The sequence below is a fragment of the Triturus cristatus genome, chromosome 8 (assembly GCF_964204655.1).
Source record: "Triturus cristatus chromosome 8, aTriCri1.1, whole genome shotgun sequence".
NCBI classification, from domain to species: Eukaryota; Metazoa; Chordata; class Amphibia; order Caudata; family Salamandridae; genus Triturus; species Triturus cristatus.
The window spans coordinates 865,447,018-865,469,509 of record NC_140591.1 but is presented as its reverse complement, the minus strand read 5'-3'; the positions used below and the strand labels follow the sequence as shown (position 1 = coordinate 865,469,509).

At 47.0% G+C, this 22,492-nt stretch overlaps 1 protein-coding gene across 5 annotated transcripts in view; it reads right to left on the bottom strand.

The window, feature by feature from the left end:
- Positions 1-22,492, bottom strand: part of LOC146805193 (putative protein ARB2BP) — a 208,836-nt gene that overhangs the window by 162,024 nt on the left and 24,320 nt on the right. The window contains exon 2 of one of the 5 annotated variants that reach the window (XM_085622387.1): positions 1,097-1,173. The exons of the other annotated variants lie outside the window; for them this stretch is intronic. The gene's annotated coding sequence lies outside the window, so the exon portion shown is untranslated. The remainder of the gene's footprint in view (positions 1-1,096; positions 1,174-22,492) is intronic. 5 annotated transcript variants of the gene reach the window in all.

Sequence of the window (22,492 nt, the reverse complement as noted above, 5' to 3'; positions counted from 1 at the left end):
CGGCCGGCCGGAAGGTTGTAGGCCCATACTTGTACAATTTTTTGAGTCCTGTAATAAACGGTTTCAAAAAAAAAAAAAAAAAGAATATACAGTAAAATCATCTCAGCACCACTTCATGGAAAAGCAAAATAATGAAGAGGAATTTTGTTGGACAGTATTGGCAGGCATCCAACCAAACGCCAGGAGAGTCAGCATAGAAAGAAGTTTGACTACAAAAGAAGCCTACCTAATATTTCGCTCTAATACAATCACTGATGAATTAAATGAAAGGACGGAGTAACAGAACCTACAAGACTATTCCACTTGAATGACACCGGTATTCTAATTAACTGTTTGTACTTGAGATCCTGTGACCCCACTCCAGAGACACATTTGGACCCATAACGATTGACTCACTGGCCCATAAATGCTTTAATGACGTTTCCGTGTTTCACACAAAAAAGCATAATGAGGACTACTCGTCCCGTTATGAATTTCGTGGCACATCCAAGTAACGTACTGGCCCGTGTCTGTTCTACTAACACAAGAACTGATGAGCTTGGCCAAGCTGTTTAGTAATTACCAACCTGACGTATCACTCAATGCAGAAGATTCAGAAGGAGCAATCCAAGTAGGTTAGACACAGAGAGGCTGAAGGAAGTTTGGAGGGGACTTTGATCTGCACGATCTACTGAAAGTAAGTGCTCCAAGTGCACGCATGCTGTGACTAATGGTGCACCAGGACATTGCAGATTATTCATTTTGCACCTAATTTAATAGTGTATCCACCCATCCGTGATGAACTATGCCATAACCCAACAGCTCTAGACATGTGCTGGCTTCTTGAATTGAGCTCGATAAATCAACTGCCACGACGTTTGTAAAACACAGCCTACACACCAAAAGAGCACACAGGTCCCTCGATATGTTGTTTTCATTAACAGGTTACAGACACGTGCAGACTCTGATTCGGATTGTTATAGTGAGCCTGCTTAAATCAATGCATAGTCATCCCTGATACGATGTTTCAAAAACAGTCAGCGCACTGTATGCTACAACATAGCAAGAAACTTCTGAAGTATGCCACCGAGCTCTTCATTTTCTCCCGTCATCGTACCATTCCCATCACAGTTCACGTCCAAGTTTGGAAAATCAATTTTGGCAATCACAGCCTTAGAACAGTCCTCGTGGCCCCTGTGAAAAGCAATCACACTGATTAAAAATTATTGTTCCTACACAGTATTCTGCAAAGATCGCTGAAGACCTCAATACGCTCTAAAAAGAAATGCGAAAATAGTTTCAAGATGTAATTGATCACAGCCACCTCCGATCCTGCATCAGAACAAGTGAGTCAAACGTGATCAGTCATTTCAGTCCCCTTTTTTCCATGTCCAAGGAGTTACCTGTGGATTCCACCAATTGGCCAAACTTGTTTTTTTTCCATTTAGCTAAAACAACATTTTGCATAAAAGATATGTATTAATGGAATGGAGAGTTCCAAGCACATGAGATTGAAGCCCATGTAAATTGCCAAGTGAATTCTTACTGATTAATAGAACTCAGCCCACTACCTCACTAAGTTTGAAGATTGATTTTAAAGACAAGCTTTTTCCTCTTTTTTTCTTTCACACAGTGTTTAGCAGTTTATGGTCCTGAGGAGAACCCAAAACTTTGTCAAGGTTCGAAATGCATCAACAGCAGAATACACCAGGGCGAGTACAGCCAAAGAGCAAAATGTTTTGTAGGACAGAGGGTGTCACTTATGGGAACAATTTGCAATTTAAGGATCCCCGTTTGCCTTTCATGACATTCCAATGCTTTAATGCCCTAGTTTTGTCCATTAAATGGGGCCCCTAACGTATACTGCAGTTACATAAAGACTCCTTTTGATGTTGAAATTGAGAACTGTGATATATTTATATTCATACATAATTAAAGTGTATGTGCCACAACTGATGTCTAGTCACTGTTGAAGTAGCTGTTTTGTTTAATGTAATATAAACTGCAAAAAGCAGTCTCGTAAGAAAAAATTGTTGATGTCTATTACAGCTACCCCATTTAAATATTTTTTTTGATAGACGATGAAATAAATGGGGACCACGGTAATTAAGTTTGTTCAAGAATATAAACTATTGTTGCTGTGAAGTAACATCAGTACTGGCTCTATTGTTGTGTATTTGACATTTAGAGTGGCATAGCCTTGCTGAAATTAAATTGGACCTACCCCTCATTTGTGCTTCAACTTTCTAAAAATAGCATTTTCAAAATTGTTTGACTTAACCAATAAAAAAGGATTTTAAATTACAATTCATGCGAGTTTAAACAGCATAACTATGCGCTCCCAATCCAATGTTAGAGCCTAATAAGGTAACCAAGTGTTAGTCAATGAGAGAAATAGGCCTTACAGCAGCAAAAAAATGACTTTAGGGGTTTTTCACTGCCAGTACATGTACAACTTAAACCCACATGCCCTACCTTTTAGATACTATGCACCCTGCCTTCTTGATGAATAAGGTCTACCGTAGGGGTGATTTAGAAGCATTAAAAAAGGGGAGTTAGGGATTGACAACAAGTATGTTCCACCAGTCTGAAATGGCAGTTTAAAACTGCACTACAGCCTGCAGTGGCATTTCAAAGACATGTTTTATAGTGCTGCTTTAGTGAATGTCACTAGGTGTGCTGCAGGCCCATTAGCAGCATTTAATTTACTGGCCCAGGTCACATGTAGCACCATTTACTAGAGACCTACAAGTAAATTAAATGTGCCAATTAGGTGTAAGCCAATTTTGCCATGTTTTAGGGTGAGAGTATAAGCCCCTTACTATTAGTTAGCAGTTGTTAAGTGCACAGTCGTATAAACAACATAAGTGAATTCAGAAAAACAGGAGGAGTGAAGGCAAAAGGTTTAAGGGAGTACCATGACAAGAATGTCAGGTCTAACAAGTGTCCCCCCCCTCCCCCCAGCTTAAAGTAGGGAGAACTACCCACCCTCATGGGAGTTCTCATTACTAAGGCGGAAGAACTTGGAAAGACCATCAGCATTGGCATGGTCAGTTCCATGGCTATTTTCCAAAGCAAAGTTCATTCCATGTGGAAAGATGGAAACTCTGAACAGTTTTGGATTCTCAACACTCATCTGCATTAGCCATCTGAGGGGTCTCTGTTCTGTCTGAACTCAGTAGTAAGTATCAAACAGGTATGGTCTCAACTTCTTCAGTGCCCAGAACACTGCACCGGCTTCTCTTTAGACTGCACGCTACCTCTGTTCCCAGAGAAGTAACCTCCTACTAGATCAAGGATATAGGTTGGTGTATGCCCTCTTGTGTTCAATTGTGAGGGTGTAACCCCCTAAACAATGCTATGAAGCTTTTGTCTGGCCAGTACATTTCCTGGAGAAGTCAGGGGCTCTGAGCACTGCAGCTGTGCACATGGCCTCCTTCAATGTGTCAAAAGCCTTCTGGCACACCTTCATCCAGATCACCGTCTTGTGCTGCTTCTTAGACGTCATATCTGTCATGCGGGCAACAATGGTGGCATACCCCTTGACAAATCTCCTGTAGGAGCAGATGAGGCCCAGGAAGGATCTCACCAGAGTTTGGGTCTTGGAGAGTTCCTAACCCAAGATGGTCTGAAGTTTGACCTGGAGGGGCTGCACCTTGCCCCCACCCAACTGGTGACCCAAGTAAACCACTAGTCCCTGCTCTATCTGGCACTTACTGGCTTTGATAGTCAGGCCTGCCTTCTAAAAGGCTTGAAGAACTTCCTAGGAGGTTGAAGAGGTGGTGTTCCAAGCTGGAGCTGAAGACCGCAATGTTGTCTACATAGGTGGCTCTGGGTACCAGAACCACAGGACTGGACCAAGGTCCACTGAAGTGCCCAATTAACATCTTCGACACATCATCCTTGATACTGGGCCTCACGTTGTCAGTCAGCCTGTACATCTCTGTTTTTGACAGGCATACTGTTCCCTATGTCAATAGTGTGGGGGCACCAAGTGCTGAGCCCTGGAGTAAGCGGGAAAAGAGAGGCTAAGTGCACCAGCAAGTGGCGGTAGACCCTCTCTTGCTCAGGAGTCAGGGTAGGAGAGAGGACAAATCCTACTGACCCATCCTGCTCCTTGAAAGATAGGAAATTGTGGGGAGGTGCATTCTCCTTCTCCACCCCATCGACCAGGAGCATAGTTCCCTCGGACCTCTGAAGCTAATGATAGGCAGGACCCTTAAGGGGTTCCTGGTTGTCTTGAGATCTACCAGGTAAGTAACCTCTCCCTTCTGCTCCTACACCTCATAGCGCCCGGTCCACTGGTCCTGCAAGGATCAGGGTTCCACTAGCTCTATCTCCCAGACTTTCTGACCAGGATGAAACACAACCAGAGTGGCCTTCTGTTAATAACAATATCATGACTTCCTGTCTTTCTTTCAAAAGCGCTTCATTGGAGTCCAGACAACCAACATGTAGCTAACTACATCTTGAGCGTCCGGTTTCTTGGGAGTTTGCTCCCACCCAGCCTTCACAAGGCTGAGAGGCCCTCTAACAGGGTGGCAATACAGAAACCAAGGGACTGGACCTTACCCCCTTGTGCAAAACCTCCCTTTAAGCAAACAGGCATGGCAAGACGACGTCCCACTTCCACCTCAAGGGCTCAGACAAGCCCATGATTATGCCTTTGAGGGTCTTTTTGAATCTTTTATATAATGCAACTGGTCTGGGGATGATAGGGTGTGCAGACATTTTAGTTCACTCCACACTTGTACGACAGGGGCTTCATGTGCGATGGTGTGAATTTGGTGCCCTGGTCATACACTGCCTCTTTGGGGAAACCTATCCTAGGAACAGATCTTTCAGACCTCTGGCCCTGAGGGTGTATTCAATGTCCTTAGAGGTATGGCCTCCAGGTATCAAGTGGTATAGTTCACTAAGACCAGTATGAACCTGTTGCTTAGGGCAGTCTGGGAGCCCAGGGGCCCAACAATGTAGATAGCCACCCTTTAAAAGGGGGTGCCTACATCAGGAAGGGGAACCAGGTGAGCCTTCCACTTTCCCCAGGGACACCCCACTGGCAGGTAGGAAAAGACCTGCAAAATGCACCGGAGGTCATTCTCAACCAGGGCCAGTAGAAGTGGGTGACAAGCTTGGCAAATATCTGGTCTTGCAACAGATGTCGTGTTAGGGGTACATCATGGGCCAAACTCAGTAAGAAGGCTCTGTAGCACTGTGAACCACCAACACATGGGTTTCACCAGGCTCAGGAACCTTATGCTCAATGTACATGAGATCATTCTCCCAATAAATCAGGTGATCATCAGAGGTGTCGCCAGCTGCTTGGGCCTCGGCCTGCCGCCATAGGCCCTCAAGAGTAGGCGCACTCATTTGAGGCTTTGCAGAACTCCACCCGGTATAGTCACCCTTCAGCTTGCTTACCAGCCAGCTTGAGTAGGTCCCCCAGGGCAGCAATGTCCTCCCCTGTAGGCTACGGGGTGTCCTGCTCCGCTTCCTCCCTGACCGTGGAGATGTTCACAGCAGGTTTCCAGGTCCTCTTACCTTCCCTCTCAGGCTGCTATGGACTCTGTGGTCAGGCACATCTCCTAAGCCAACCCTAACATTTCCAGGTGGTGTGCTCAATGTCTTTACCAATCCACAAGCATTGATTGAGTCTCAGCTACCTTTGAGGAACTGGAGATTCCACCCTTCAATTCAAAGGGAACCAGATCCACTGCATAGTGACTCTTGTGTTTGTTAGCTACTACCCCCTGCTGAAATACATTAGTAATTACCTGCTCAGAGGTCACCAGATAGATGACAAAAAAGAAGTCATACTAGTTCCTGTCTCTCCTCCCTCTGCCCACTGAGAGTGACCCACTGCCAGTATGTTTTGATATTACTAGGCATGTGGGCCTTTGGCATCACCTTTCTGTCACCCAGGGACACTAGGGTAAACGTTGTACTCCCCACCAAGGGTTGCTGCCTTTTAGGACAATGGGGGCCCTCTTGGCCTGTCTGTACCTGTAGCACTTGTAGCATTAAGAACAAAATGGGAAAAGCCTTTGTTCTCCTACAGGAGAGCACAAAGTTTAAGAGACAGTTTGGTATCCACACACCCCAAACAGCAAACTACTACAACCAATACCGTACTTAATGCTTAGGGACTCCACAATGTAGTCGGCCATTTTCCCTACGGAAATTGCAGTGTTTGCCACCTCACAAGACCCACAAAAACTTTGAACCTAGTAGCTGGGAACACATGGCAAATTAGAAAACACACAAACTGTAACTCTGCCAAAGTGATCCATCTCATCACATGTCCTTGTGGACTCCATTATGTGGGGATGATGAGCCGCAAAATTAAAGTCTGAATTTGCGAGCATAGAAGCAACATTCGCTGCAAGCGCAGCACTAAGATGACTGACACTTCCTAGAACTTGGCCACACCACCGACATGACCTGGGTGGTTATTGAACAACTGGACAAAAGTACCACCCACCTACAAAATCAGCTCCTAGAGAAAGAGCAACGTTGGGTTTACCACCTGTCCACCAATCTTAGTGGACTCAACGACAACATTCCATGGAACTCTCTAAATAGAGTATGATACGACACTCTGAAGCCAGTCACATGGGCATGCCATTTCTATACTGACAAAGGAATAAGGTGTGGGCTACTTACTCTAATTTATCAGGTACACTAGGTCATTATTAATGCGATTCATGCATCCTAGCCTTAGGGTAGCACTCATGGCACTTGTCCCTCTTCCAGCCCTCTATTAGTCTAAACATCTATTTCACGGCTTGTTGCAAACCACGCCATAGACAACCGTGGCTTCCCCTGGTACCCGCTGTTAGAACTCTGCAAGCCAGGCGGGTGGATTATGATGTCCACATTTTACTCTTTTAACTTACGAGTAGAAGTGTCATTTTTATACACTTTTGTCAGTTACAAACTTTATTGACACACGACTTTCATTGCATTCTTCCTCCTACGAACCACCCAACAGACATCCGTGGCTAACCTTGGTATCCGCTGTTACCACTTTGCAAGCCCGGCGGGTGGAGCATGTTGTTCACTCTTTACTCTTTTAACCTCCGAGCAGAAGAGTCACTTGTATACACTGTTGACACCAATGATCTTGCACTAGTCAATTATAATCTTTACTGACACACAAGTTCATTCTTTCTTTCTACAGTATTAGCTCTGTGAGTTTCAACTATATTAAGTTCAAGTATGCCCCATGTGTTTACTGGCATCTCCCGTATTTCAACTAATCTTTATTCACACTGCAGCTACACTAAGCAGGAAGCGGATTCTCCTATCCTCGCATTTAGTTAGGTTAACGTTCCAGCTTTCCACTCACGTGGTACATGTCATCTGACGCTGACATGCCCCTTCCAGGAAGGAGATTTAATACTCCTCGTACACCGGTATAGTTACCGGCGGGATCTTCACCAGCCCAATGCAGGTTTGAATGGTCGGGAATCCATCCTTCACTAATGTGTGACTACAGGAGGTTCCCCCTGGCAGGATCTAAAAGTCCGTTTGATTAAGGGTTGAAGTAAGGCTTTCTCTTTGTCATGTTCCGATTTTTTCCCCACACTAGTTGGCGCTACGATCATCACGCTCTTTGATACTGGCATAAGCGTGATCTGGTAATTGCGTTCACTTTGAGCCATCCACCCATTCCTTACTTAAATTAAACTCAAGGGTGTGAGGGTTTAAGTTAAACCAGCATTAGCACAGCTGCTCCACAATAGTAGACTTAACAATCTCACGTTCACACTCAACTAACTAAATAGAATGGCCGAACAGCCACTGGCGCATTCTTGTGACCACGCATGGTACCTGACAGCATAACTATCATGCATGCCATTAGGTGTCACCATGCATGATGTTTCGAGTTTACCTGAAGTCTCTCTGGGGTAGGACTAAAATTGGTGACAAGGGAGGCTTTCATAGGAGAATCTCGTTAGCTACCTCTAGGGTCAGTAGGGTATTCCTTTGAACTGGGGGCATGTACTTCCATAGGCTAGCCCCGCCCAACCCTCCTCTTCAGGGACCCTATGCATAAGCAGGGCTACCTCATAGGCCTCCAACCACTTATCAATATCATCCCCACCACATAATTTGGCACCAGGTCTTTCAAGAGTGCAGACCGTTCTGTCTCCACTGAACATTGTATTTTCGCTGGCACCACTGCTTGTAGATGCTGAGATTTGCTTGGCTTTCAAGTCTAGCTCCTTCAGACTCAATTCATGAGCCAATAGACATTTCTTCTCCTTAAAGGCACTGTCAGCCTCCTTTGCAGCCAGCTGCAACTTGGTTAGCTGTAGTTGAAACTCACTCTCTGCCCTCCTGTCCTCTAGTTTCTCAGGGAACAGCCTGTGGGAGGACACACTGCTCCCAGCGTTAAATCCAGCAGGGACTCTCACTCCTGTGAGCCCTCCCTTCAGGCCATGGTCAGGATTTTTTTTATCCTCCTCCTTAACCTTCTCATGCCCCACTCACTCCTGTGCTGTCGTTAGCAGCTGGTGGGCCTCTTCCTAGGTCCTGAGGGCTTTCTAAAGAGTCCGTCTCTTTGAACTCCTGTTTACTGATAACCTCTTCTCCCTGCAGAATCCTTTCAACTTTGCCACAGTCTAGCTCTCCTAGTAGTTGAAATTCAACTCCATCTTTGTAGACAAGAGTCACAGGTGCACAAATGAGAACGGAATTAGATTTAGAGGAAAAGGAAAAATAGTGATCCAAGGAGAATTTAATAAGAGGTAGAATCCAATGTCAGATTATTAATATGGTATTTTAGTTTAGCACAAAATCACTCAGTGTCATTGCATCCCACCACTGAACACTAATGTAAGACATTGGGTTATTAATTGAAGGGGAAGAAGCCCTACTCCAGCAACAACCACAATCCTTATAAGGATTTAAAAAGAAAAAATGAAAAAACAACACATTTACCTGTGCTTAACCCTCTGGTATCTTGGCACAAAAAAAGTCGAGCTTAACTTGGAGGCAATGCGTAAAGTATTTATGCAGTACACAAACAGTAATAAAGTGAAAACGCCACAAGAAGAATCCCAAATGAATTTAGAAAAATACGGTAAACTGTAATAAATACAAATGATATAAGAATGAAAAAAATCCAATCAGTAGAGCAGGAGTTATTCAATTTTAATTGTGTGTGAAAATGGCACCTGGAACACAAAGGGTCACTCGCAGTAAACAAGTTACACTAGATCAGGGCAAGTCACAAGTTCAGGCCAACCACAATGGAGACTAGGTGGGATGCAGGGACCAGGTTAGCCCTGATGAAAAGTTATCTTCTAAGTCTGCCACAAAGTTCTTTTCACGTTGGAGGCAGCCGCAAAGAGCAAGCAGAGCATTTTGAGCCGTCGTCACTGTAGCGCGAAGAGTCGGACGGTTGCTGCTGTAGCTTTGCATTGGTGGTAGCCACAGGCTATTGTTGCTTTGGAGCAAAGTGCATCGCTTGCATTACCTGTCATTACTGGTGCATACTGTGGCACAAAGAAGTTCTCACCGGAGCATCGTTTTACTGGTTATCTCGATTGGCAGAGTCTTAGTGCGAACATGCCCATAGTCAAGGGAAGCCCAAACTTCACAATGGAGTACACACTGAGGCCAGTCAAGGGTACAAGACCTGTGAGGCACCTCCTAAGGATTAGCGACTCACTCCAGCAGAAGTCAGCAGGGTTCAGGCAGGTCCAGTTGCAACAGGTGAACTGGGCAACTGAAAGGAGTCCTCTGAAGCTGGTGGTGTTTCTGCAGCTCACAGGAGATCAACCAACCGACCCGTCACTCTGGGTTAGCCTGGCATGAAGGCAAGCAGGCCTAATCGTCCTTCTTGGACAGCAACACAGTCTTTATGCAGCAGGGCAGTCCTTCTTCTATAACTTCCACAGTTCCAGGAGTGTCTAAAAGAGTGTCACTGGAGGTCCATATTTAGATCTGGAGCCAGCCTTTGTGTGTGGGGGTAGGGGAGCTCCCTGCCCTACCCACATATCTGGTTCTGGAAGGTTCTTTCCCTGTCAAGGCTCCAAACTGTCTAGCAGTGACAAAAGGCAGGCAGGCCTGGTGTCAAATTCCTTTGCGTTAACCAAGGAAATTGGCAAAAGGCACCGTGGGTTGGAAGAAGAAAATGCCAACTTTCTAAAAGAACTAGGATTTAAAATACAAATGTAAACATTAAAAAGGTGCCACAAACGTATCTTTCCTTTTCAGGACGAAAGATGCTTCGGTTCCAGAAGTATAGGGTGGGGGGTGGCGGGGAGTGGAGTGGGGGGGGGGGGGGGGGGGGGATGGGGGAGTACCGTTGTCCTCAGGGTTGTTCTTAACTTGGCTCCATTTGAGCCACTGTCTTTTGTTCACAGCACCTTGACACCTGCTCACTACAGAGCCATCGACAGACAGCACACCGCATTGCGAGTGCCACACCTTTCCGCCCTATCTCCAGAGCCCTGTTCTCCTTGGGACACATCACCCGCGACCTAGTAGTAGGTCCCTCTGCGTTCTGTACTGGAATGTGAACGGACTGCTAGACCGCATCAAACGTACAGCGGTTCTTAAATATGCCCAGCGCCACGCGCCAGTCGTCCTCCTACTTCAGGACACACACCTTCTGGAAACCCATTGCTCTTTTCTAGCACGGTGCCGGTTCAACGGGGTGTGGCACTCCGGTTTTACACGGGGCTCCCGGGGGGGGGGGGTGGCCATATTGGTCCGGAGGGGGCTCCCCTTCACCCCTGATCAGGTGATGACCGACACACAGGGCCTCTGTGTGACCGTGTCTGGTAGGCTCGAAGGGCATAACCTAGTCTCAGCATATGTCCCACCGCGACGCTCCCTCCATCACCTCTCAGCTATAACCTTCCCTGGGTCAGATGATAATTGGGGGCGACTTTAATGTGGTTATGCAACCGTCACTTGACACGACTGGAGCGCCATCCCCGCTGCGCCTATCCCACGCCAAGAAATTGTCAGATTGGTAGGCTGCTCTAGGTCTGTACGATGCCTGGAGGGTTTGGAACCCCCGAGGGAAACAATACACCCATACCTCGGTGGCCCACCACACTAACATCGATTTGCTCCTCCTACCTCCCACCGACTGACAAAAAGTCTCCAATATTTCTATACCAGGGGATCTCGGATCACTCAGCCATATTACTACAACTAGGAGGCGCCAATGGCGGGACGCGGACGGTCTGGCGACTGAACGCGTGGTTTGTGCAGGACAAAGAGGTTGAGGACGCGATAAAGGTGGAGTTGCAGCACTATTTTCTTACTAACAGGGGCTCAGTCCCCTCCCCGGGGTTGCTCTGGGAGGCCGGTAAGGCCACCATCCGTGGCGTGGCCAGGGCCCTGGTACACACAAAGCGTTCAGTGCAGACTGGTTGCCTGATTCAGCTCAAGGCTGGAACTGAATCTCTCTGATACGGCCGAACACCAGCCTGATTGGCAGCTATCTGAGATGAAATTCGGCAGATTTCCCTCGATTCTGCCAAGATGTTGTGGCGCTCCTCTGTGGCCAGTACTTACGGCTGGGGAGACAAAAACGGAAAGTTGCAGCACAACTTGGTTTCAGAACAGAATCATCCCCGAAATCCGGGACGCCGCTGTAACCCACCACCACACCTCACGGGCCATTGCCCAGGCATTTGCAGGCTAATATGCTCAGCTGTTTTCTGCTTGCCTCCCTGAGGCTACTCTGGTGAATCTGCTGGGGCCCGCGGCTGTCCAGCTCCCCTGCCTCACCCAGGCAGAAGCAACGGATCTGGATCTCCCCTTTACTCCGGAGGAGATACAGGGGGCTATTTCTTTGTTGAACCCATGGAAGACGCCCGAGCCGGACGGCTTCCTGCAGGAATACTATGTGGCCTACGGAGACCTGTTGGTGCGCCAAAAGGTGGACTTCTTCCAGCGTTTCGCCAAGGAGGGCTCCTCCCCCCCCCCCCCCCCCCGAGAGCGATGTAGCCACTATTGTGGTAATTCCAAAGACCCAAACACTTTCTGCCTCGTGTGCAGAATACCGTTCGATTTCTAAAAGAAGATCTTTGCCACAGTCCTGGGCCATCGTTTCCATCCCCTCTTGCACAAGCTGGTCCAAGAGGTACAATCAGTGCAGCTTCATACTGAAATGCGGTACCAGACACTGCATACGTCGTCTCCATCTCACTTTGGCACACCACCAAAGCCTAACACCGTACCTAGCACTCCTACTTAAAGATTTTGAGAAGGCCTTTGATAAGGTGGACTGAAAGTACATGGAGGATGTCCTCGTGATGATGGGTTTCGGCCCCCACTTCCGACGCCTCGTCTGTGTCCTGTACTCCAATCCCACAGCCAGGGTCCTTACCAACGATGCCATCTCAGAGACATTTCAAATCCAGAGAGGCACGCGCCAGGGGTGCCCCCTCTCACCCTTCTTATTCACGCTGGCGATGGAGCCCCTAGCCTGCCTCATACACAGTGATTCTCGAATCCGCGGCTGGTCCTGGGATTCTCACCATGTGGACAAAATCGCCTTGTAAGCGGACATGTCCTGCTCTTCTTGGCAGACCCAGGATGCTCCGGCCCCCCCCTGCCTGGAGGTGTTCCGGGCCTTCGGGAATGTCTTGGGCCTGCGACTCAACCTGGCTAAGTCTACCCTGATCCCCCTCCATCCTTCAAGGGCTTGCTCCGACTGGCAGTCGAACATCCCCATCAGGAGACAGTCATTCAAGTACCTTGGGATCTGGGTGGCTCCGCTCCCGGAGCTGGAATGGGCGCTCAATATTACCCCCTGGTCACAAAGCCAAAAACGACCAAGCGCTGGCAAACCCTACCACTTAACCTCCTTGGAAGAGGGGCTCTTTTTAAATTGATCCTTACCCGCTTCCTATACATCATTCAGAATACCACCTTTCACTTCCCGGGAAGTTGGTTTCGAGAATTCGATAGGGGGTGTTCACAAGGATTCTGTTGGGGGGGGGGGGGTTAGCCACGCATCACCCTGTCCCGCTGCAGGATACCACCCTTTGACGGAGGCATGGGTGTGACGAAACTCCACCTCTACTACCTGGCTACCAGACTCCTCCTTCATCCATGACTGGTTCACTGGGGGGGGTGGTCTGACCCGGCCTATCGGACTGAACTTAGAGACACGGATTTCCCACAAATTCAAGCCTACTTATACGGGTCACCTATACCACAGGCGATGCCACCAATCACCAGAGTGGTCCTGGTGGCCTGGCGCTCCACCCTGCGATAGACTCGCTGGGACAAGCGACTCACCCAACACACACCTCTGTGGCAGGGCACGTGGATGCATGAGGCGTCGACACTCTCAGGCTTCCGGCAGTGGGATCACATCGGGATCTCCCTCCTTGGGAAAGTGTGGGTAGGGGGTCACAACAGGGCCTACAGCAGCGATATACCCTTCACACTTTGCCATTTCTATAAGTACTCACAGCTCCGTCACACCCTCAATGTGCATATCCCATTAGGTACGCCACTGCCAGAGTTTACCCCGTTGGAAGCACAGGTCATGATGGGAAATTTGGGAAGAGGAGGAGGAGTGTCACGGATATACCGCTCCCTAGTGAACAATGGCCCCACCACTTTAGACTCGCTGGGAGGGATGGCTGGGCCCCCTAGAGGAGGCGGATTGGCGCAATGCCCTTTAGGCTCCCAAAACCCTTACGAACTCCTCCAAACTCTGCCTCGTTCAACTCTATTACCTTCACACGGCCTATTTTACTCCTGAGTGCCTACAGAGGGCAGGACTGCACCCCGCCCCGGAACGCACGCGATGTGGCCGGGCTCCGGCTGACTTTCACCACATGGTCTGGTTGTGCCCGGGCCTTTCCCCATTCTGGTCTGGGGTGGAATCAGAGTTCACGCAGACCCTGGGTTGGCAGGTCCCCCACTATCCCCTGCGTCTTCTTCTGGATGTGTTTGATGGCTTAGACGGCTCTAGGGCAGACAAACATTTTCTAGGTATGGCGGTCGTGGTGGCAAAGGGAGATATTGCGGGGGCCTGGGCTCAGGCCTACCCTGCGAAAGTGGCGCCGGAGAGTGGACTGGTGCACGGCCCAGGAGAAACCCCTCTTCGAAGCTACACATGGTTTGGGGCAAATGGTTGAATCTACTGTTTTAATCTACTTGCACTGGCTCTCCCATGTAATGTACTGCTTCTCAGCTGGGGGATATGCTTGAATACCGGGATTGTGGATTCTACTGTCAGTTGGAGATTGCTTCTGACTTACTGTGTAAACTGTTTGCGGTCATTTTATTTGATTGTGTTTCAAAATGCTAATAAAATTGATTATCAAAAAAATGAAAATTAAAAAGGATTTAAAATAATCTATTTGAGTCTACACAGCATATCACCATCTGCGAACAATCATAGCACTTACAAAATGTAATAAGGTATTCCAGTGTTAGTCAATGGTAGAGATAGGCCTCAGCACACTAAAGAACAACTGCATGTGTTTTTCCCTTCCAGGACAACTTAAACCCACATGTACTACTTTTTAAATACTATGCACCCTACCTTCTTGGTGGTAGGGCCTACTGTAGGGGTCTCTTATAAGTATTAACAAACATTAGCAAATGCAATAGATTTTGCCTGTGTGATTAATAATAGGCTGTTTTGTGTTGTAGCTTGGTGAGGAGCTGTGCAGTATAAGTTACTGAAAACTCCATTAAAGTGTTATGACTTGGATAGCGAGAAAGGCAATATATTGTGCTGTTACCGGTGATATAAAGCAGGGAGATTAGGTAAATGGGGGGGGGGGGGGACAGAGTAAGAAATAAAAAACCCCAATAAGTATAGTGTGCATGCAGATGAGGGCAGGGATTGGGTGAGACTGTGTCGCTGGCTGTGCCTAGCTCTGACTAGAAAGACGTTTAGCATTGATAACTGCAGAGTCATGCCACGTGGTCCCTTGTGTTCCTCTGCACAGAGGGCTTAAAGTTCATCCCTGTAGTCTGAAGAGAAACTATTCAAAAGACAGAGAGATTAGTTTATTGAATGGAGCGAATGATGTCAAAAAGATGGGAGCTTTATCAATGGAAGCCGAAGTAAATAAAACAAGAGGGGAAGCAACAATGTGTGACCCAGGAGGAGTCTGCAAGACACAGGGAGGAGAGAGACGGCCTGCAGATGCACTCGTAAAGAGTGCTTGCTAGGAAATGCAAACAAGCAACACAAGTGAACAGGTTGTGTGCTAGGTGGGCTTCTGGAGGAAATTCTGTGCTCTTGGCTTTGTCCCAGAAATAAACACACTATAGAGAAGAGGATGTGGTGTTGCCAACTTTGAACCTGGGAACTTCGGTTTAAGTCTCGGCTCAACATCCTGTGATTCTGGGTAAATCATTTGATCTTGTTGCGACAACAAAAAATGAAGTGTGATGTAACTGGTGCTCATGTAAAGCGCAAAGTACATTTTACCAAACTGCAAGCATGAGAATTTAATTATAAACGCCCAACAATTACCCCTCCCTCACAAGACAACCCACAGAAAACCTGGTTAAATCAAACTACTTGCTGCAGGCTGTAAATTGTGTGTTTCTTTTTTTTTTAAACAGCAGGCTGTTTGTGGAGTTTTGCAGCAGTGGGTCTTGTTTTTAACGCTGTGTAACAGCTCTGGTGGACTGGGTAAACAGTGTAAAAGAGGTGTGATGGGGGGTCTGCATGTCGAGACAAGGGATCCTGAGCGACGCATCAAACGAAGTTTGATAAATTTGTGCAACCCAAGTCAGAGGCCCCAGCGACCAGGGAGGATGAGCAGCTGCACATACCAAACGTAGCGGTGGAGGCCCTCACATTGCATGACATAATGACGGCGATTCAGGGGGGTCTGCTCAGCCCTGAAAATAAAACTGACACTGTAGCCTCAGACGTTTCGCTGATGCATGCAGACCTTCACAGTCTTGGCACCAGAGTCCGAGCCACGGAGAGCTCTATCGCTACACTCCAGACCACCACTAAAACTCTTGTAGACCAAGTAAGAGAACTGCGTGCAACCACTACTACTCTAGAGGAGAAACTTGAAGATTTTGAGGGAAGCGCACGCAGAACCATAGTCAGAATCCTAGGAGTGCCTGAATGAGCAGAGGGCCAGCCACAGATCTTTTTGTTGAAGATCTTACAGTAAAGAAGCTGCAGCCACGTGGTTTATCAAACTATTTCTCTGTGGGGCGAGCCCACAAATTTCTGGGAGGCCATCCGCGACCAGAAGAGCCACAACATCCTAGCGTGGCATGGATATTTAACTACAGAGACAGGGATGTGATACTACAAACTGCTCCCCCCCCCCCCCAATGGTCACATTTAACCATGCCGTGTCCTGATTGAACTGTAGCAGTGTGGTGAACATGCCACATTATACGGCGGGGTTGTGGTGGGTGGATGGTTAGCAGGGACACGCTCCCACACATCAAGACATGGGGGATAGGACACACGGGCACTCTAGCTGGGGGGGTAGTTTTGAGTCCACATTGCAGGGAGGCGGGGGAAGGGGGCCTTTACTTAAAATGTAAGTATGTGTTTTTTATGTTGTGTAGATTGAGGACAGTGTTGACAATTGTTGGCAAGTACTTCGTCATACTGAGCAAAACAATTCAAAACTTCTCCCAGCTAGTCCTGTGGCCAAATAAAAAGGGCTCCCCTGCCGTTTACAAATATTCCTTGTTGATACAAAAGAACTCTCTCCCGGAGCAATCAAGCTCTTGTCCGAAACATTAAAATGCTATATAAGCAGGACAGCATGAATACGATCCAAACTCCCTACAGCTTTAAAATCCTTTCTTGGAATGTGAATGGTCTGGGGACAAAATTAAAAGGGGAATAGTGTTACAATACTTAAAGCCCCATACACCCGATATAGCCCTGCTGCAAGAAACGCACCTGCAGGGAACTACTTATGGTGCGCTCAAAACATGGGGCTACAAACTAGTAGTGGATGCAGGTTACACAAGAGGGTTGAGAGGGCTGGGTATTGTTTTACGCAACTCCATTCCATTCACCATACAAAATATTAGGCATGACCCCCTAGTGCGATATGTAGCTATATCGGGGCATTGGGAAGGTCGACTATTTAATATTATTTCCCTCAACACCCCCCCCCTCCCCCGAGACTTAAAACTCCTACACTTGCAGACCTGGGTTTACTCATTGGTAGCTTACCACAGGGAGAGATGCTTATTGAGGGAAGACTGCAATGCAGCACTTAGTGGTGACCTAGACCATTGGCTGGCTAGAAAACGAGACCCCGCCAGAAAGACACTAGCTGACTTTTTGTCCACAATGGGCCTGGTACATGTGTGGTGGGTGCGCAACCCACTACTCCGGCAGTATACCTTTCACTCTGGCGCACATGGCAGTTTATCTCGAATAGACTATCTGTTCCGATTGGCTGGCCAGCTTCCGACATTCGGAGAGGTGAGATACCTCCTGAGAGGGATCTCGGATCATTACCCGTTATATGCAATTTACGGTAGAAAACCTCTCTGGGATTTGCATGATGCCACTCGATCCATGGTACTTTAAAGTGCCAAACTTTCGAGCTGCCATGCAAAAAGCCACAACCCATAATTTAAGAAAATGAGGGCTCTGTAGAGTTAGCCCAGATTCTACGGGAGGCATACAAAGCAGTGATAAGGGGCAAGGGAGTTTCACTGAGAGCGGGCCAAAGAAAGGAGAAATTAAAGCAGCTAGACGTTGGAAAGAGATCCAGGAATTAAGAGTCGGCGCTGCTATAGTCAGATCACAAAATCACCAGACAGACTGCAGGTTAAACAGAAAGAATATAAATATATGGCTGAAGAGGCAGCTAGAGCTAGGAATCAGGTGACACTACATCACATTTATGAGGTAGGAGACAGAGCGGGAAAGCTCCTTGCATGGTTGGGATAGGAGAGAGGTGGCTTCTAGAGCGGTATTTGAGATCATCACGGGCAATTTATTTATTTATTTATTTATTTATTTACTAAGCACATTCATCCGAAGGGACATCACGGAGCTAGGACAGTCATTCTTCCGGTATGGCGGTGCAGATTATCCTGACAGTTTGTGGCCTGAGATTCTAATTAAAATAATGCATGTTTTGGTTATGTTGTAGGGAACAGCCATTTTTTGTAATTTCTTCCTAAAGGACAGAGGTTCCTCAGTTAGGCGCAGATCTAGGGGTAGCTCATTCCAATGGACGGCCGCAAGATTGGAAAAAGACAGTCCGTCAGCTCTAACCTTTTTGATCCTTTTAGTCTTGGCTTTGGCCTGATGATGGGATCTCAGATTTCGTGTAGGCATATAAAATTCAATTTCATCTCTTAAGATTCGAGGGCCCTTTTTATGTAGTGCTCTGTGAGCATAAACACAGAAGCTTGAACTTAGCCCTTTGGAGAATGGGCAGCAAATGTAATTCTTTCAGACTTTTGAATGCTGAAGTATAATTGCTCCTATTGCAGACCAATCTAGCAGCAGCATTCTGAACTACCTGCAATCGGGAGAAGTGATAGTCAGACATGCCCACATAGAGCGCATTCCCATAATCCAGTCTGCTAGAAAGTACAGACGGAGTAATGGATTTTCTGCAGTTTAAGGGAATCCATGAGAAAAGTCTGCGCAATAGTTTCAACAGGGCGAAGTTCTTTCCACATAGTGCTTGGACCTGCATTGTTCGAGCATTATCGATGAAAATGCCCACATTTTTTGCCACTCGTTTCGGTTCTGGGGCCACCAGGTGTTGTCCCAGATTAAGTGTGCTCCACCAAAAAGCAGGATTTCGGATTTTTCGGGGTTTCATTTCAAGCTGTGTTCTGTCATCCAGGTTGCTGTTTCTGTGAGACAATCGATTAGGTTGTGTTGCTGTTTCTGTGAGACAATCGATTAGGTTGTGTTTAGTGTTTGCATGCCTTTCTTCGAAGGATATTAGTAGTTGCGTATCATCGGGGTAGGAGCAGATATTGAAGCCCCATTTCCTGCCTTTCTCCGCCAGGGAGGATATATATACATTAAAGAGAGTGGGGCTCAATGAGGCACTCCATATTTGATAGTTTGTGAACTGGAAGAGTAGTGGGCCATTTGGATTTTTTGTGTTCTATTGGATAGAAAAGAGGCGAACCACTGAAGGGCTTTTGAGTATATTACATTTTAATACAGAATATGTAGCAGATGGTCATGGGAAACAGTATCAAATGCTGCTGTTAGGTCCAGGAAGAATCAGTGCAGCAGCCTTCCCTTTGTCTACCAAGGTTCTGATGTTATCCGATACGGCAAGTAGCATGGCTTCTGTGTTGTTAGCTCTCAAGCCGGTCTGGGAGAGGTCCAGCAATTCTTTAGTTTCCAAGACGTTTACCAATTGCTTGTTCACCAGCTTCTCCAGCAGCATGGACAGATAAGGTAATTGAGAGATTGGCCGGCAACTAGCAGGGTTGTAAATTTCTAGACCAGCTTTTTTTTAGTAGAGGAAATACTATAGTTTATTTCCATAAATCCAGGCAGGATGCGGAGTCCAGGGATTTATTAAAGATGCGAGTGACATGCAGGCTTAGGACTGAGGCAAGTTTTGAGAAAAAGTGAGGGCAGGGGTCGAGAAGAGAACCCGCATTAACCTCAATCATTGCTTTTCTGACTACTTCTACTGAAAAAGGGGCCAAGTTGCTTAAATAAGCCAGTGCTTTGGGGTGAGGGGTGAACTCCCCCCTATCTGGTGTATTGACGGTAGATTGGCTGTTGAAGGAGGAATATATTTTAGTGACTATCAGTGAAGAAATTGTAGATTATCTCGCAGTTATCAACAGAAGGGGTCATAGTCTGGGCCATACTAGCTGGTTTGCTGAGTTCCTTCACAATTTTAAATAATTCTTTAGAAGAATTATAATTCTCTTCAATTCGCTTTGAATAATCAAGTTTTTTTGCAGTTTTGAGGGCTCTATGATAGGTTTTTAACTCCTCCTTGTAGAGCAATTTATCATTGTTTTCTTTGGATAGCCTCCACTTGTGTTCACGGGATTTGCATCTCCTTTTTTGTATCTTTAACTCTAATGAATACCATTTCTCAGATGGTGTGTTTATTTACTCTAGGGGCGCACAAATCCAATTCACTTGTAATTTCATTATGCAAGAGTTCAGCCTCTGACTAAGCAGAGAGTGTTTCCGCATTGTTTAGGTCGCAAGCAAAGAAATGGGACGCAAACAGCTATAAGGTAATAAGGTTTCATGGTCTTTTTGCGGTTGTTGTTTGTGTGAGCGCCTTGGTTAGCTCAACAACGGGGAGACCGTTAGATATAGACAAAGAATAGTGTATACGTTTGCAGCATACTATAAGCAGCTCTACACACCGTCGTCAAGAACCACAGTGAATGAGGCAGGGGAGCTATTGGCCACTTTGTCGATGTCCTCCTTAGAGGCTGCCGACAGAGCTGGTCTGGAGACAGTCCTTACAGAGAGTGAAGTGATACAGGCCATTAGAGCATTGAAAGCAGGGAAAGCTATAGGTCAAAACAGCCTACCGATAGAACTGTATAAGCTAACCTCCTCCAAGACCGCCCCTCATTTATTGTGAATGTATCAAGAAAGTCTCAAACCTGGGAAATTACCATAGTCAGAGATTGCCCAGCATTGTGGCAATACCTAAAATTGGGAAACCTCTGGAAAATAGAGCCTCTTATAGACCAATTTCCTTGCTACATGCTGCGGTCAAGATTCTAGTTCAAGTGTTAGCAACTCGATTAGCTCCAGTGCTCCATACGGTGGAGAGGTGTGGCTCACTGGTTAGAGGTGGCAGATCCGTAAGCAGAGAATCGGCCAGGGGCCAGGGTTCAATTCCCGACGCGGCAGGGTTGTGGACCAGGGTCAAAACGGTCTCGATAATTCTCGCCTCGGTACCTACTCTAACCAGGAACACACTCGGCAACTCTGGGCATTAAGCTTGCCTCATCTCTACAACGGCCCCCCACAGACGCCGGGGATGCCTGGTTTCACCTTGGAGATACCCAGAAAGGGACCATCTCACAGGGATAGCCAGGACGGGTTCCCCAGCGGTCTATAGCGCCGGGACACTTCCGAGTAGCTGTGCGCTGTATAAATGAAAATAACATAACATAACATAATTCATACTGATCAATCAAGATTTATACCTAGAAGAAATACTGCGCTCAACCCAAGACGTCTGCATGGAGTGTTGGGAAGGGCAAAATATATTCAGGAGGAGACTTTAGTGGTGTCGCTGGATACAAAGATGGCCTTCGATATGATAAGAGTAGCCTTTCACGTTTGTGGCCCTTGAGAGAATGGGGTCCGGGCATACATTTTTGCCGTGGATACGCCTACTATTTACAGACCCCTTGACGCAGGCAACGGTAAATGGAGGGCGTTTGATGGTCTTTACAGTAGAGAGGCACAAGACAGGGATGCCCCCTTTCCCCACTGATTTTCACCTTGGTTCTGGAGCCACTGGCAATTTGGATATGGAGAGCCCCGTTAATTATGGGACTTAAATGGTCTGTGACCTGGGAAGATATGATCTCCCTATATGCAGACAATATCCTCCTCTATGTGGCAAACCCCTATTCCTCCCGGCTTAGGAAGTTTCATATTTTCTCCTTATATCAAATTTATTCAGGATACACAATAAATTGGGATAAGTCGTTGATATATGATCTCTGTGGCCCAGAACCACGACTTCCATGGTCATGTATGGCAAGGGTGTTGACAGAGGGATTTCTATACCTGGATATCTACATTACTAGCAACCCTGTGATTTTTCATGAGCATGGCCTACGGAATGAAGTGCAGCACTGGCGGACTTTACCCATGTCGCTGCTAGGAAAAGCTTCCTTACATACAATGATGGCACTGCCTTGTTTTCTGTATATTTTACAAAATACACCATATCTAGTTTGCCAAACATATTTTCAAGCGGTGGAGGCAGAGGTGCAGACACTCCTTTGAGATGGAGGGACACCACGGAGAGCCTTACAAAAATTGCTACAGACCTGGTACGACTGAGGGATTGCTCTTCCTGTGCTTCAATATTCTTACTGGCAGCGCAGCTCACGTTGGTCAATCAGCGGGTTAATTTAGCACAATATAAACCAGCCAATAGGATAGACAGAAATAATATGCTATTCGGAGGCTTCCTTAGGGCCATCTATGGGGGGTGGGGGGGGGGGGGGGGGACAAACTCCAAATGCCACCGCATCTGCAGAGACTGAGAATATGGCATGCTACAATGGTGGCATTGGGGTGGTGAGATAAAATTACACACGCCACTCCGTTATGGGACTCGGACAGTTGGGTCTTTTGGTGAAACAACCAGGTTCTGATAAATGGGTCCTTATTGATCTTTCGAAGGTAGGCAATTTATGGGGAAATGGGGTAGTTAAATTGCTTGTCGAACTCCAGAAGGAATAAGACCTGCAGTTGACAGAAACCTTTCGGTACCTACAGAGCCGACATGCACTACAACATGCTATCCCACAGGGACGGATCTACCAATTTGCTCCCCTCTAGAAGATAGGTTGC